Here is a 17292-nt window from a genome sequence, read left to right as displayed (position 1 = left end):
TGTGTGTGTGTGTGTATGTGTGAGTGATTGTGCAGTCTTGGACGTCCTCGTCCTTGTACTGAGTCTGTGGCTCCACGACTTGGCATCCTTAAGATCCCTTTAAGGTTACGGAGTCCGAGTGGGCTGTCTGCGATTCCACGAGGAACATATGGTCTAGGGTGGTGCTGGTTTAGACACCGGCCGCAAGTCACCTCTCAGGCTGATCCACTATGGCTAAGTTCCTCACCGGCCAGACATGCATCTGAGTGGTTTGTTATGAGTGTCCCCGTCCCCCCCACCCTTCTTGTGCCTTTTGTGCTTTCATTTCTGCCGAGTTAGAGAAACAGCCTGCCAGTGACCATTTCTTTCTGTACTTTAATTTCCGTCGAGTTAGCTCAGAAACAGCCTACCAGTGAAGATGGCCACTGGTGGAAGACTTGAATCTCTTTGTCCTGTGTTTTCATTTCTGTCTAGTTGGCAGAAACAGCCTCCCAGTGAAGACAGTCACTGGTGGAAGGTTGAATCTCTTTGTCCTATGTTCTCATTTCTGTCTAGTTGGCAGAAACAGCCTCCCAGTGACAACAGTCACTGGTGGAAGCTTGAATTCCTTTCTCCTGTGTTCTCATTTCTGTCTAGTTGGCAGAAACAGCCTCCCAGTGAAGACAGTAACTGGTGGAAGCTTGAATCCCTTTCTCCTGCATCCTCATTTCTGTCTAGTTGGCAGAAACAGCCTCCCAGTGAAGACAGTAACTGGTGGAAGCTTGAATTCCTTTCTCCTGCGTCCTCATTTCTGTCTAGTTGGCAGAAACAGCCTCCCAGTGAAGACAGTAACTGGTGGAAGCTTGAATCCCTTTCTCCTGTGTCCTCATTTCTGTCTAGTTGGCAGAAACAGCCTCCCAGTGAAGACAGTAACTGGTGGAAGCTTGAATCCCTTTCTCCTGTGTTCTCATTTCTGTCTAGTTGGCAGAAACAGCCTCCCAGTGAAGACAGTCACTGGTGGAAAGTTGAATCCCTTTCTCCTGTGTTCTCATTTCTGCCGAGTTGGCAGAAACAGCCTACTAGTGACCATTTCTTTTTTCTCTTCTTGTTTTATGGCCTGCTTATCTTCTGTTTCCTTCGTCTGTGTTCACCCCTGGGAAATCCCCGTTATTTGCATCGTTTTTCTCACTATCCTTATTTTTATTACTATTTGCATTTTCGAAAGGTGCTTTTCCCGCTGATAAAGATAAATTCCACTCCCTTACTTCCTAAAATTATGGGACAAACACTCTCTAAAAAGGAGCCCTTTGTCAAAGCCCTGAAAAACTTCCTTAAAGACCGTGGAGTAAAAGTAAAGAAAAAAGACCTAGTGCAATTTTTTCTCTTTATAGAAGATATTTGCCCCTGGTTCCCTCAGGAGGGGATTATTAGTGAAAAGAATTGGGCCAGAGTAGGTGATTGTATGGAAAATTATTATGAACAGTATGGTCCTGAAAAAATCCCTACTTCTGCCTTTTCTTATTGGAACTTAATAAATGAGACTCTTAAGAGGCAACAAAGACAGCCAGAGACTCAGCACCTTGTTTCCGAATGTGAGACTTTTTTGAGGAAAAGGTATAAGAGTTCTAAGGCTCCCTCAGTCTGTAGGAATGAGGCCCCCCCCATGCAGGAGGCTGACTCCTCAAATTCCGCCACTATAGACTCTGACCATCCTGCTCCCCTATCAGAGCCCTCCCAAGCAAAGGCGCCTCCGAGACTTTATCCTGTGATTTCTGGCATCTCTGATCCCCCCCCTCCAGAATCCGAATTCCTGCCCCCGGAGGACGGGGCTATCCTGGAAAATGAGGTGGCGAGGTATCAGCCCTCAGCCCCTTGGCCCCCGTCAGGAAAACAGCCACCCCCTTATCTGTCCCACGCCACTGCCTTTTTTAATTCCTCCTATGACACCAGTGAGACAGTCCACCAGCTTGCCCGGGACACTGCTGCTTTACGCGCAGTTCTCCAACAGAAGCAGGAATATGTCCAACTTTTGACTCAAATAAGGCAGCTGGATAAGGAACTTGTGAGTGCCCTGCAGCCTTCTACCCTCTCTCGAGGACCTAGCCTCTCTCAAGGGCCTAGTAAGAAAAGCTCAGTCTCTCCTTCACCCCGCCACACTCTAGTTTTAAAACCCGTGGCTGCCTTTCCAGTTACCAGGTCCCATTCTCGGGCCCTCAATTACCCCACCTCCGCCACGGCTCCACCCGATGATGATGATTCCTCAGATAGAGAAGCTGAGGAGGCCTATCAGCCTGAGGAAGGGGCACATCCTGAAGAGGTAAATCCCCCTCAGGACGTAACTCCTCAAGCACCAATCCGCCAAAGCTACAATAGATTAAAATTCGGGGACCTGAAAGATTTAAAGGCTGCTGTCTCTTCTTGTGGCCCCACTGCTCCTTTTACGCTTGGCCTCTTGGACTCCCTTAGTGAGGGATGGCTCACGCCAAACGACTGGTTCTCAGTCGCTAAGGCTGTCCTGAGTAGAGGAGACTATCTCTTGTGGAAAACAGATTATTCTGATCAATGCCAAGACATGGCACGCAGCAATGTCGCGTCAGGAGGCTCTTCCTCATCCTGGGTCTTTGCTAAACTTCAGGGCCATGCACCCTTCGATTCTAATGAGGTGCAGGCTCAATTTCCCCCAGGGCTACTTGCCCAGATACAAACGGCTGCCCTCCGGGCCTGGAGGAGGCTTCCCTCTAAAGGGTCAGTGGTAACATCCCTAGCTAAGGTTCATCAGGGAGCTAATGAGCCCTATAGTGATTTCATAGGGCGCCTCACGGAGGCAGCTGAAAAACTTATGGGAAGCGAAGAGACAGATAATGAGCTGATCCGCCACCTGGCCTATGAGAATGCTAACTCCACCTGCCAGGCCGCACTTCGCCCCCATAAGCGTGGGAAGACTCTTTCAGAATACATCAGGCTATGCTCTGATGTTGATCCCACCACCCAAAAAATAGGGCTTGCTATAGGGGCTGCTTTCAAACAACTTGCCATTCAACCAGCGAACAGCCAGAACAAGCTGTGCTTTGGCTGTCAGCAGCCTGGACATTTTTCAAAAAACTGCCCCAATAAAAAACCTCGGCCCAGACCTAAAACTCCTTGTCCTGTGTGTAAACAGGGTTTCCACTGGAGGTCAGAGTGCCTCCAGAGGGCCGGGTCGGGAAACTGGATTCGGGGCCAGCCCCAGGGCCCCCAATCCGCTCCTCCTCCCATGACTGGGGCTCCTCAAAATCATGGGCTGTTCAGCCTATTGGCATCCAATCCCTTTGCAAAGCCATCCCCTACTCAGCCGCATTGGACGTCTGTGCCACCTCCCGCACAATATTAGTTAAAGAACAGGGCCCGCAGATAGTGTATGTCAACGCCTGTGGCCCTTTGCCATCTGGAACTTTTGGCCTGATTATTGGACTAGGCAATATGCTTGCTCAGGGTGTGCAAGTACTCCCCGGGATTGTAGATGCTGATTTTCAAGGGCAGATTGGAGTAGTAGTTGAATCAACCTCCCCATTTTCAGTCTTGGATGCTGGCACGCGACTGGCACAGCTATTACTCATTCCTATAACAGCAGAAGAAGAACCAACCCCAGTGCCAGATACTTTTGCATTTTTTGCCCAGCGCATTCTTGGTTGCAAAGCCATGATGACTTTAGAAATCAACGGGAAGGAGCTTTTGGGTCTGATTGACACTGGTGCAGATGTAACAATCATTGCCAAAAAAGACTGGCCAAAAGGGTGGCCCCTTACCCCCTCGCTGACTCACCTTCAGGGTATAGGCCAATCCCAAAACCCTATGTTAAGTTCATCCTCGCTTGATTGGTGCACCAAGGAGGGCAAATCTGGGACTGTACGCCCTTATGTTCTGCCCGGGCTCCCTGTCAATCTCTGGGGCCGGGATATTCTCTCACAAATGGACCTTTTACTAATTGACACCAAGGGCCTGGACATGCTCCTCTCAGCTGGTTATTCTCCTGGAAAAGGTTTAGGTAAAAGCCTCCAAGGCATGCCTGCGCCGCTAGCCCTCACCCCAGTGAAAAATGACCGCGCAGGCTTAGGTTTTTTTCAGTAACTGCCACTGTTCCTCCTGCACCCCATACTGATAAGATCATGTGGAAATCCAATGAACCTGTATGGGTGGACCAGTGGCCCCTCCCTATTGAAAAATTACAGGCCGCCAAGCTGTTAGTGCAGGAACAACTCTCGGCAGGGCACATAGAGCCCACCTCCTCCCCCTGGAACACACCCATCTTCGTTATAAAAAAGAAAAACGGCAGTTGGCGACTGCTACAGGATCTAAGAGCAGTAAATAAAACCATGGTCATTTTCGGGGCACTTCAACCTGGATTGCCGTCCCCAGCAGCCATCCCTTCAGAAATGCATAAGATAGTACTTGACTTAAAAGACTGCTTTTTCTCAATTCCTTTGCATCCTGATGATTGCCCCCGTTTTGCCTTTAGTTTGCCAGCTACTAATTATAAAGAGCCCATGCAACGTTTTCAATGGAAAGTTTTACCCCAGGGAATGGCAAATAGTCCCACGCTGTGTCAAAAATTTGTGGCTCAAATTCTTGCTCCCATCAGGGCACAATGGCCCGACATCTATATGATCCATTATATGGATGATATACTGCTTGCTGGATCTGACCCACAGGTCACTATGCTCTGCTGCAATCAAGTAATTTGTGCGTTTACTCAGTCTGGCTTTCAAATTGCCCCCAATAAAATTCAGACTGCTGACCCCTATACCTTTCTTGGATTCCGCCTCCAGGGGTCCCGTGTACTTTTGCAAAAAACACAATTAAAGCTTACTTCGTTAAAGACACTACATGACTTTCAACAACTGCTTGGGCATATAACATGGCTCAGTCCTTATCTCAAACTTACAAAAGGAGATCTTATGCCCCTTTATGACCTCTTGTGCGGTGATGCTGACCCTTCTTCCCCTCGGAGTCTGACACCAGCAGCCCGAGAATCCCTAGTTCTCATAGAAAAGGCAATCGAAAATCATTTTGTTTGCTCTCTAGATTATCAGCGCCCTTTTCACTTCCTTATCTTTGCTACTTCTCATTCCCCCACAGGCTTAATTTGGCAGGAAAACCCTGTTTCTTGGATTCACCTTCCTGCCACACCAAAGAAAGTTCTTGTACCCTACTATCTCTTAGTGGCATCCTTAATTATTGAAGGAAGGAGTTTTTCTCCAGACACTTTTGTCTTGAACCAGCTTTTATTATTCAACCCTATAATAAGGGACATTTAAACTGGCTTCTTCAAAATACCGATGACTGGCCTATTGCCTGCGCCTCCTTCTCAGGAGTTTTAGACAATCATTACCCTCCCAATAAGTTGATACAATTTATGGCTTTACATCAATGGGTTTTTCCCCGTTGTCACCAAATCCAGCCCTATTCCTGGGGCTAAAGTGATTTTCACTGATGGATCCTCCAACGGCCAGGCTGCCTATGTCTGTGAGGGTGAGACTATTTCTTTTTCCACAAAGGAATCCTCTGCTCAGCTGGTTGAACTCACGGCTGTTCTAATGGTTTTTAAAAATTTCTCCCTTTTTCCTTTCAATTTATACACAGATAGTGCTTATGTGGCCTTTTCCATACCATTACTGGAGACCATTAGTTACATAAAGCCCTCCTCTTCTGCAACACTATTGTTTCTGCAAATCCGACAGTGTATTCGCTCCCGGCGAGCTCCATTTTTCATAGGCCATCTTCGTGCCCACACTAACCTCCCTGGGCCATTGGCAACAGGCAATCACTTGGCAGATTTGGCCACCCAATCCTTCGCAGCACTAACTCTAAAAACAGATCCGCTACAAGAGGCCACGGCTGCACATGCCCTTCACCATCTAAATGCTCAAACTCTCCACCTTATGTTTAAAATCACGCGTGAGCAGTCACAACAGATTGTGCGCCAGTGCCCTTCCTGTGTATCTCTCCTGCCTGTGCCTCACTTAGGGGTCAATCTCCGAGGACTAGTCCCTAATGCCATCTGGCAAATGGACGTCACTCATATTCTGTCCTTTGGACAGCTTAAATATGTGCATGTGACCATTGACACTTTCAGTGGGTTTATTTGCGCCTCAGCCCAGACTGGAGAGGCCTCAAAAAATGTTATTGCTCATGTCTTGTACTGCTTTTCTGTACTAGGTAAACCGCAGCTAATAAAGACAGACAATGGTCCAGGATACACTAGAAAAAAGTTTGAGAATTTTTGCAAGAAGCTGCAGATTTCCCATCGTACAGGGATCCCCTATAACCCTCAAGGGCAGGGGATAGTGGAGCGAGCTCATCTCACGCTTAAATCATATATTCAGAAGCTCCGGACAGAAAAGGAACTGTACCCAGTCTCGCTTTCCCCTAAGGTGCTACTATCTCATGCTTTGTTTGTTGTGAACTTTCTCATACTGGATAAAGAAAACCGCAGCGCGGCGGACCGTTTTTGGCATACTTCCACCAGTCCCACTTATGCAAAAGTAAGGTGGAAAGACCTTCTGAGTGGTATATGGAAGGGTCCCGATCCAGTCCTTATATGGGGCCGAGGGTCAGCTTGCATATTTGATGGTGCTGGTGGTGTAGCCCGATGGCTCCCTGAACGACTGCTAAGGCAGGTCGATGCACCTGCTCCGGTTGAACCAACTTCTGCCCAGAGGATAAATGAATCCTCTGAGGACAGTGTCCCTTCTGCTCTCTCCTAGGCAAATGCCACTGCCCTGGAATTCGCTTCTCCTCATTGCCACCGCATCCGCAACTGCACTGTCCTGGCTGAAAATAAAGAAACCTCCATCAACAGGGGATCTGCCAAAGAAGATGTGATCTCTACAGATTCTCCCTACAGTATAATTTTGTTAAAGGCCAGATCACATATATGGCTGCCAGTGAACCTGACCAGAGAATGGCAACGCTCCCCTGCTGAAGGGCTCCTGACTGAAGTCGTGACACGACTGCTCCGGCGTTCCAGACGATTCCTTGGGCTCCTGATCGCAGCTGTCCTGGGACTCATTGCTGTAACCACTACTGCTGCTGTTGCAGGAACAGCTCTTCAAACCTCGATCCAGACACACGATTTTGTCAAAACATGGCAGAATGACTCTCACCACCTTTGGACAAGGCAGGCCACTGTCAACCATGATGCTGAGCAACGATTAGACATTCTACAACAAGCGTTACTTTGGGTCCAGGGCCGGGTTGATACCTTAGAGCAACAAATGAGACTGTTTTGTGACTGGAATAGTTCCTCTTTCTGTATCACCCCCCATAGATATAATGGGTCCACTTACACTTGGGGAAAAATTAGATACCATTTGCAAGATCTGAAAGAAAACATGTCTTTAGACACTCTCGCCCTTCAGAATGAGATTGTTCGAGTGTTTAAGAATAAACTCCCAGGAGTTCAGTATGAAAACTTAGCCCAGGGCATTGCAGAAGCATTACAGGGTCTTGACCCTAGGTCATGGTGGCAAAGCATTACCCATGCTATCGGTAGTGCTGGTACAGCTTTATTGATCATGTTCATTCTATTGGTTTTAAGATTTTGCCTTCTTCATAAAAAAGTAGCTGACACTAAATCTGCGACCCATCGGAACTATTATGACCTTTGGCGTTTTGTAAACAGAAAAGGAAGAGATGCTGGAATATAGCTCTAAATATTTTAAGTCTGACCTTGGATAGTCCTTTCTCCTTTGCTATAAAGACTTTAGCTTTATCTGCTATCAGCTTTATCTGGTATTAAAGTCAAGCCTATATAGGTTCACTATCATGCTTGATTTGCAGAACTCTGACGTCTCTGTTCAGATTCATACCTCAACTTCCTCCAGTTCTTTGCCTTGAGGATGCCGGGCTCCCAAGGATTTCTTCTAGTGGATCAGGTTGCCAGGCAAAGCACTGCAAGGGAGGGCTGATACCCGGGCCCGGCTCCCTGTGAGGTATTCCGGTATAGCATAGAGGTTACTCCAAGACTAGGGACTGATGGGGCCTGTGAGGAGCCCCCTGCATAGACCCGATCATCCCTTCCCTCCTCTCCCTGCAAAAATGGAGTTTTTTTGTCACAAGGGATACCGGACAATGCCTCCCCTGACCACAGTTAATTTAAAACAAAACAGGGGGAGATGTAGGAAGCCATATTTCAATCCTGGCTCTTATCTTCAAGTAAGACAGAGCCTGGCACTTCTCAAACAGGGGCCTAATTAAAACTTCTCTAACAAGGTCGCCGTTACTGACCTTACTGACCTTACCATTCCACTAGCCGATACCCGTGCCTGACATGATAGATGAACATGTCACAATCTGTGATTGACTACTGTTTGTACGGGGTCCGGGCACGCATACCACTACCTGCCTCCCAGCAGGCAAGTATAAAATGCTGTAGCTGCCAGTGAATAAAGCTCTCTCTCCTTTTCTCCTCCTCCTCTGTCTCTGCGTCTGTTCATTCGGCTGCGTCCCCTCCTCAGCCCCACAAAGGGTCCTACCTGCTGGACAGGGCGGGCCCTCACAGTGGGGGAATAATTTGCCTTCATGAAGTAAACAAATTGAATATTAGAAAATAAGACGAGTCTACTGCTAACCAATTTGTTTCAGATAAATGATCTAATGTTTTAAAATAGTCAAAGAAATTTCTCATAATTATGAAGTAAGGTGATTTCACATATGTACTCATTTATCTTTTTCCCAATTATAGAATTAATTTATAGTTCTATATGTTTCTTAAGATTATGTAGGATAATCTTAAGAAATCAATACTATTTTCTGTTGTAATTTGTATCATCACAGTTGACCATTTGTGTAGCTCTCATTTGGGCCTCAGTCTTTTGGATGTTAACCCAAAATGAATTCAAAATCATACAACTTTAAGGTATAAAATCGAAGCCCTAGCCAAACAGGGCGTTCAAACTCAGTACATCAAGATCCCCCTCGAGCTGTATTACGGATTCACCACCAGGATCTCACCATTCTACAAGGAAGTGATCATTGACATAAAGAGAGGGGTTTGGCAGGGTGATATCATTTCACCAAAACTCTTCAGTGTCACCCTTGAGAACATCATGCGATGACTGGAATGGGAAGAAATGGGAGTGAAGATAGATGGTCAGCAACTACACCACCTCCGCTTCGCTGATGACATCGTTCTCATAATGCCAAACACTAGCCAAGCAGCACAAATGCTGGCCGACTTCAACCACGAGCGTGGAAAGGTCGGACTGCAGCTGAATCTCAGCAAAATGATGTTCGTGAAAAATGAACTAGTCCCTGACGTTCCATTTGCTCTCAATGGAACGAACATCTCCGAATGCAGCAGCTATGTGTACCTGGGTTGAGAACTCAATGTGAGGAACAACTTGGCTCCAGAACTGCACAGGAGGAAGAGAGCAGTATGGAACACCTTCAAGAGCACTGAAGAAGTGGTTAAGAGGACGAAGAACCTCTGACTCCAGGCACAACTTTTCGACTCCACTGTTCTTCCTGCGCTAACATACGCCTCAGAGACGTGGGCCCTACGAAAACAGGATGAGAACACTATTGGGGTATCCCAAAGAGGAATTTCCAGCGTGAATTATTATTATTTAATAGTGAAAAATTATAACTGTTATTAAGATAAATACAAAATAAAATTTGGGAATGCTAAACCTACAAAATTTTTTATGTGGACAACAAAATACTGTATAATATTAGATTATACAAGTAGCTGAGTAGCTAGTAAAAGATCAAGTTATTTAATGGGGCTAAAGAAGAAAGAAAAATGATGATAACCTCTTTTCAGTGCTGCTATTTATTCCTATGTAGTTAGGAAAGTCAAACCTTTTATGAAGAACGTATATTTTTGAAAGTTATATTTGATGTAAAATATGTTAGTGTTTCAAGCACTAAAATGTGTAAATCTGTAACTACCCTCACAGTGATTCACTAATCAAAAAATAAATAAATTTAATTAAAAAGAGAGAGGGAAAAATGCATTTATTATATAAGAATTACTGTCTATAGGTAATTTGTATACGATTTGATCTTTAAATAAGTTGAGACATAGAGCTGAAGTTGGAGGTGAGTCAGATATGTTAGTTGAGAAGACACCCAGTATCTTTTTTTTTTAACCATTTACTTTTAATTGTTGTTTTGGAAACATGGTTATAATAACATTAATGCTTCTAACTTTAGTGAAAAAATTGTGGCAACTTCTTCACCACCAAAATGCCCAAGGTCTTCCAGCCCTGTCCTTAGTCATGTCTAGTCTGTCTCTTCCTCGCCACCTTTATTTCCTCCCTGTAGCACTTGGCGATTTTGGTTTTATAGCAAAAGTTCAAGAATTTGTAATTATTTTATACTAAGATTCTAGTTTTTTTTTCTTTCTTGTTTTGGGATTACATGCAGCAATGTCAGGGTTTACGCCTGGCTCTACGATTAGGGGTCACTCCTGGCAATGTTCAGGGGATATCAAACGTGGTGCCAGGGATCAAACTGGGGTCAGTTACATTTAAGCAAATATCTTACTCTCTGTAGATTCTAGTTTCTTAATACTTTGATTCCAATTAAATCTTTGTAGATTTTACTCTAAGATCATTTTGTCATTAGACAAGGAAATAGACTGTAGTGAGAAGTGACAAACTATTAACCTTGGATCACAAACTCAGGTTACTAAGCAGTGAGGGATAGAGAAAAGTGGGCGACAAGTAAACTAGAGATGACAAAGGCACAATGGTGGAGACTTTTGGGCCATTGGCCGTGGTACATATGCATGAACTTTGTACAGCTTAACATAAACTTTAACTTATTGTAACCATGTTACTTAAACCGTAATAAATAAAATTTCTTGTCAGTGTTTTGAAAAAAACAAAAACAAAAACAACAACAAAGAAAAAAATATGTTAGTGTTTTCCGAAACTTCTCCTAAATTCTGAGTTATCAGTCATGGCCCACACCATACTATGTAATCTTCCATTTTAACACTGAATTTAAAAAAATGCAATTTTTACCTTTCATAAATAAATTCTTAGAAATATTCAAAATATTTAAACATGCAATAGGGTGACCCGTCTGCTTGTGCTAATAGAGGTTGTATAATAGCTACATATGAACTTTGTATAGTAACTAAATTGAACATCTTTGTATCTGTGATGTTACAATTTTGTAGAAAATGTTGCACACCATTTTCCAAATGAAATTGTGGAAAATAATCTGTTTCTATTTCATTGATAACAAGAATTGGGATATATAGTATAGCAATATGTAACATTGTTCAAGAATTTATTTTACTTATTATAAACTGTTAAAATGATGAATTTTTACCATTATCTAAATGTGAAGTTAATCTTTCCACATCCAATTTTTTGGTCTGTTTGTTTTTAATATAAGCACTACAATGTATATTTATGCTTGTGCTATACTGCTGGCTATTTCAATATCCTAATCGGCCTGTGGAATAATTATTCAAAATTACATTCAAATGAACAATAAATTAATAAACTATACGGGTTGTAAAACGGAGAAAACTCACACCACACAGTCTCTGTATTTTGACACTCTTTCCTTAAATTCAGAGGTCAGTATCTTTCTACTTTAAGTTCCAACCTCTGCAATAGATTGTGTAGACAGGATATTGTTACTACAATATCTTGGCTCACCTACAGAATAAGTTAAATTCTGCCGTAACAAACAGCAGATATGCAGGGAAGTGATTTGCTGTTTTCAGAAAGTGGCTTCCAGACAGTCTTTAGTATAGGAGCCTGGTACCTCTGGGCAATGAGTTCATATTGGTATATATTTTTCATGCACCTGACTTTGTTCAGATTTTAGTGACAATGGTGCAATGATCCATGAGGAGGTTAGGAAATACAGTCTTCCTATTGCCCCAAAGAAAATAGAGCATGGCATTTAGAACACGGATTTGTAGGACAATTTATACATAATTTTACAGAAATCTTGAAAGATTTCTTCTTTTTTTTCTCATAGATTCTGAAAAATTCAAGTTCATGCTAAATATTTTTATTTCCATAAAATCAATATTAAACGAAGAATTAGTTTGTGTCTTTTTTAGTTTTTTTAACAGTAATTTGTAGTTTTCTTTGATAAGTCATTGATTTCCTTTATTGATTCCCAGATTCTTAACTTGGAGGGACATGATTGTAAACGGGATTATTTGTCTGCATTTTACTTTGTTCTCTTTTTACCTCACTACATATAAAAATGCAACAAATTTCTGCATATTGATTTTTACCTGTCTCTTTAATATATATATTTATTGTTTTCAGATTTATGGTTTTGTGGAATATTTTGAGGACTGCTATTATATGATGTCATCTGCAAATAATCATAGCTTGAATTATTTTCCAATTTAAATCCCTTTTATTACTCTTTATTGCTTAATGATTATGGTAATAAATTATGTTAAGATGTTTAATGACAGTGGTCAGGGTGGAAAATGTTTAGGTCTAATTATAAAGGCACACCTGGCAATGCTCAGGGGTTACTCCTGGCTCTGCACTCAGGAATCACTCTTGGCAGTGCTCAGGGGACCATATAGGATGCTGGGAATTAAACCCAGGTTGGCCTTGTGCAAGGTAAACACCCTTCCCACTGTGCTATATTGCTCCAGCCCCAAGGCAAGATTTTTTACTGCTGAATATGGTATTAATAGCAGATTTGTGTTATATGGGTTTTATAATATTGTTATTTATATCTCTGTTTTGGTGTTTTTTTTTTTTTTCAGTTTTGGGAACACAACTGTGAGTGCTCAGGGCTTATTCCTGGCTCTGTAATCAGAGATCACTTGTGGTGGGCTCTGGGGACCACAGGGAGAGCTGCGAGTCCAACCTGGGTCTGTGCCATGAAAGGCAAGTGCCTTACCTGCTGGATACACTCTCTGAGCTTTATACCTACATTTTGGTTTGGAACATTTTAAATTGTTATAGATATTAAACTTCACTGAATTCCCCTTTTCATCTCTTGCCATGGTCATATGATTCTTAACTTTCATGTTAGCAACGTGGCGTTTCACATGAATGGATTTGTATATATATAACCACCCTTGCATCTTGGAGATTGATCCCACTTGATCATGGTTTATAATCTCTTTATTGTCTTGTTAAGCTCAGTACACAAAGAGTTTGCTGAAGATCTTTGCATCCATCTGTGTTCATTAGGGATTTAATCTGCAATTTTTTTTTCATTCATGTCTCGACCTGCTTTTGATATTGTGGTAAAATGGGCCTCAGAGAAACTGTTCACAAGTCTTCCTATTTCTTTGACTTGAAGACCTTGGGAAGGATATGAATTTGGTCCTCTTTGAAGTTTTGAAGAATTTACTAGTAAATCTATGGCTTTGTAACATAACTTAAATTCAGGAAAGAAAAGCCTCTCATCTTTTTATTTCTATGGTGTGCTTGGACTATTTGGAGGGTTTTATTCCTCCATATAAATTTCAGCTATGTTTTGTCTATGTTTTTTAAAAAATGTCATGGATATTTTTATAGAAACTGCCTTGAGTCTATAGTTGCTTTGGGTAGGATTGTTCTTTGACAGTATTAGTCCTTCTAATGCACGACAGGGGTTTTGTTACCATTTTCTTATGTCTTCTTTTAATTCTTTTAACTGTGAAATGGTTTTCTTTATATAAGACTTTTGTTAAGTCAATTCCCAGGTACTTGAATTTTTGAATTGTGGAATTGTGAATAGTATTATTTCTTTTACTAATATTCTATTTTAGTGTTTGCATATAGGTTTACCTCAGACTTCTGTATGCTGATTTTAGGTTTTGCCACATTGATGTGGAAATTCACCGTCCCCAGGATTTTTCTGATCAAGTCCCTAGGGTCACTATAGTATCAAGTCATCTACTGTCACTGTATCACTGTCATCCCGTTGCTCAAGCACGAGTGGGCACCAGTAACGTCTCCATTGTGAGACTTGTTGTTACTTTTTTTGGCATATTAAATACACCACGGGTAGCTTGCCAGGCTCTGCTCTGAGGGTGAGATACTCTTGGTAGCTTGCTGGGCTCTCCCAGAGGGACGGAGGAACTGAACTCGGGTTGGCCGAGTGCAAGGCAAATGCCCTACCTGTGTGCTATCTCTCAAACCCTACAAATACTGAAAATTTGACCTATTTTCTAATCTAACAGCCCTCTTAATATATTCTTCTTCACTAATTGTTATGACTACAAGGACTTTTACACTTTATTGAATAGTAGTGGTGAGAGTGGAAAGCATAGTTTGCGCCCGATATTAGGGAATCTGAAAAGGATCTTAGTTTTTCTCTGTTGAGTAAGGTGTTGGTTCATGGTAATACAGTAAATGTCTTTAACTATATTGAAGAAAGTGTTTTCTGTCTTCAATTTATTGATAGAGTTTTAATCATAAATGGATATTGAACTCTGTCAAATGTTTTTCTGCATCTATTTATATGGTCATATGGTATTTATTTTTTCCTTGGTATATTACATTGTAATACGGTATATTACACTGATCGACTTCTATATATCAAAACATCTCCCCCTGGGAAAAATACTACTTGGTCATGGTATATGATCCTTTTAACGTATTTTTAATCCAGTTTGCTAATATTTTGTTGAGGGCTTTTTTATCTATATTCCTCAGGGATAAAGGCTGATAGCTTTCTTTTTACTGGTGTCTCTGTATGTTTTTTGTATGCTTGACTCATAAAAACTCTTTGGGTGGGTTTGTTTCTTGAATTTTCAGGAAGATACTGAAAATTGTAAGTAGGTCATCTTTGAGGTTTGGAAGTATTTGCTAGAAAACCCAGGTGGGCCTGAGCATTTGTTTTTGGTAACTATATTGATTATCATTTCCATTTCCTTCATGGAAATTGGTCTAGGTGCTCTGTTTCTTCTTGATTCAGACTTAGAAGATTATTAGTGTCCAAAACTTATTTGCATAAAGTCCAGCTCTCAGTTTTTGTTGCTTTTGGAAAATTTGCTGTTTCCTTATTGTTTTTTTTAAATTTTTTTTTTTTTTTTTTTGCTTTTTGGGTCAGCAATGCTCAGGGGTTACTTCTGGTTCTGCACTCCTTATTCTTTTTTTATATGAAAGATATGAGGGAACTCAGTCTGTATTTTATTGAATTTTTTAAAATTAGAGAGTCATAGGGATGGCTTAATATCTTCTGCTTTTGTGTTGCTGTCAATCCCTTTCCCGAGTATGTTTGTGGCTGAGTTATATGTTTTGATGGATCTTTGCCACATGCACATGTGCCAGTCTGCAAGAAACCATATGGATGCCAGTAATAAAAACCAGGTCAGCTGTGTGAAAGGCCTGTGTGCAAGGCCTTACCCACTGTACTATCTCTGCCAGCCCCCCCAATTTGCATTTTTTAATAGAAATTCTGTATTTTGTAAAGTTTCTCTTTGCCTATTTTGTCTTTTCAATATTCCTTCCCCTTTACTTTGATATGCCTTTTATGCGGTGTCTCTTTCCAATTTCCAACTTGCTACTTCATTTTAACTTTTCCCCGTGACTGGCATCTGTGCATCAACTTTACTCCTACCCCAACCCTGATTTTATTTAACTCCCTAATCTGTTCCAGGTTCCTTGTTGCGGAAGGTGGCTGCACTTTCTCTGTGTGTGAGATTCTGTGATCCATTTGTGCTTTGCTGCTGTTTGGTCACACATCTACAAAATTCCCTTTCATGCCATCTTTCTTTTTTTTTTATTTCCATTTGGAGTCATACCCAACGATGCACAGGGGTTACTCCTAGCTCATGCACCAGGAATTATTCCTGGCAGTTCTTGGGGGACCATATGGGATGCTGGGAGTCGAACCAGGGTCAGTTGCGTGCAAGGCAAATGCCCTACCCGCTGTGCTATCACTCCAGCCCCAATGCCATCTTGATTCCACCACTCAACACAGATTTTTTTTTTTATAATTTCTGTGACAGCTAAGAAAAAGAAAATAGGCATATCATATCTCCCTGCATGCCCACTCGTGTTTAGGCCTGACGACCCTCCATTCATTGTGATGAATTCAAATGCAGTTTTTAACAGCTTATTCCATTATCCTTGTGGTTTCAGGGAGACATCTTCCTTAAACCTTCTACATTAAATTTATAAATGGTTGTTCTCTCAGGTTAACCTTGAAGTCTCAGGTAATCTGATTAAAGAATAAGTACTAATCCTTTGAGCCTACACTGGACCAGAGGCAAAATGGAAAGCATGTTATACAATTAGTTTCCTGAGTGGGCAAAAGGTGATATCACAATTCTCTGCATTTATTCATGACTAATCTGAAGCAAATGTTTAAATAGGCCTTTAAATAAGGCCTAGGTTTGTTTGAAGCAGACAATATGGATTTTCCTACCTGAACTCTAAGATTTGCAACACACAGAGACACACAGACACACACACACCCACCCCAGTTTTACTAAAAGATGAAGTTGATATAAATACAAAGGTACATGATAAATTCCATCTATTTATCTGAAAGAGCAGTCTAGGCTGATTTAAAAATTATGAATTAGAAAAACACAAGACATCTCAATAACATTATACAAAGTCTAAAACCTGTAATGGAAAACACAGGTATCTTTTAAGTTCCTTAGGAATGTTTTTCAAGATTCCTAAATATTCTAATGAAAATCTAATTTTACAGTATGAAATAGGATCAAAGAAAAATTTCATTAGAGACCTGAGTGTTAGTGATATATTACATAGGCATGAACCATATACTGTATAGACTACAGAGAGAAAAAGGGATTTCTTGACTGACTTCACATTTAAGAACTAGTTTTATTCATAGAATCTATAAATTTTGGTGTATTTATTAACATAAAAATTAAGTCATAGAGAAGTATTTATTAACAGCCAACTTTTAGGGAACCCAGGCCTTTCTGGGATTCCAAAGAAAATCTTGGTTGCCTTTGACTGGAAAAATCTGATTCTTTTTCATCATTCTGACATTGCAGTAAAAATAATAGGTCATGCATTTTCCTAGCTGTGAATAAACATGATCTTATAAATTACATATTCACAGATATGAATATCTAAGATATGCATATATATCATATATATTAGTTTTACAGGCACTAAGATGGTAAGTGTAAATTATTGAGAGCTTCAAAAAGAAAAACATTGCAAAGCACTCTGATACATTTTTGTTTGTATGCTCGCAAATAAGAATTTACTCTTCACCTAGAATCACTTATAACTATCCCCATGCATCTGGGGATACACAGTATGAAAAGAAGTTCACATTTGTTAGTTGGGAATATACATGCTTTAAAATTATAGAGATTAAATAAGGGAAAAAATGCAAAACATGATTCTCTTGTTTGCATGCTGGCAAATAAGA

The sequence above is a fragment of the Sorex araneus genome, chromosome 10, assembly GCF_027595985.1.
Source record: "Sorex araneus isolate mSorAra2 chromosome 10, mSorAra2.pri, whole genome shotgun sequence".
NCBI classification, from domain to species: Eukaryota; Metazoa; Chordata; class Mammalia; order Eulipotyphla; family Soricidae; genus Sorex; species Sorex araneus.
Note: the sequence above shows the minus strand (reverse complement) of the source record.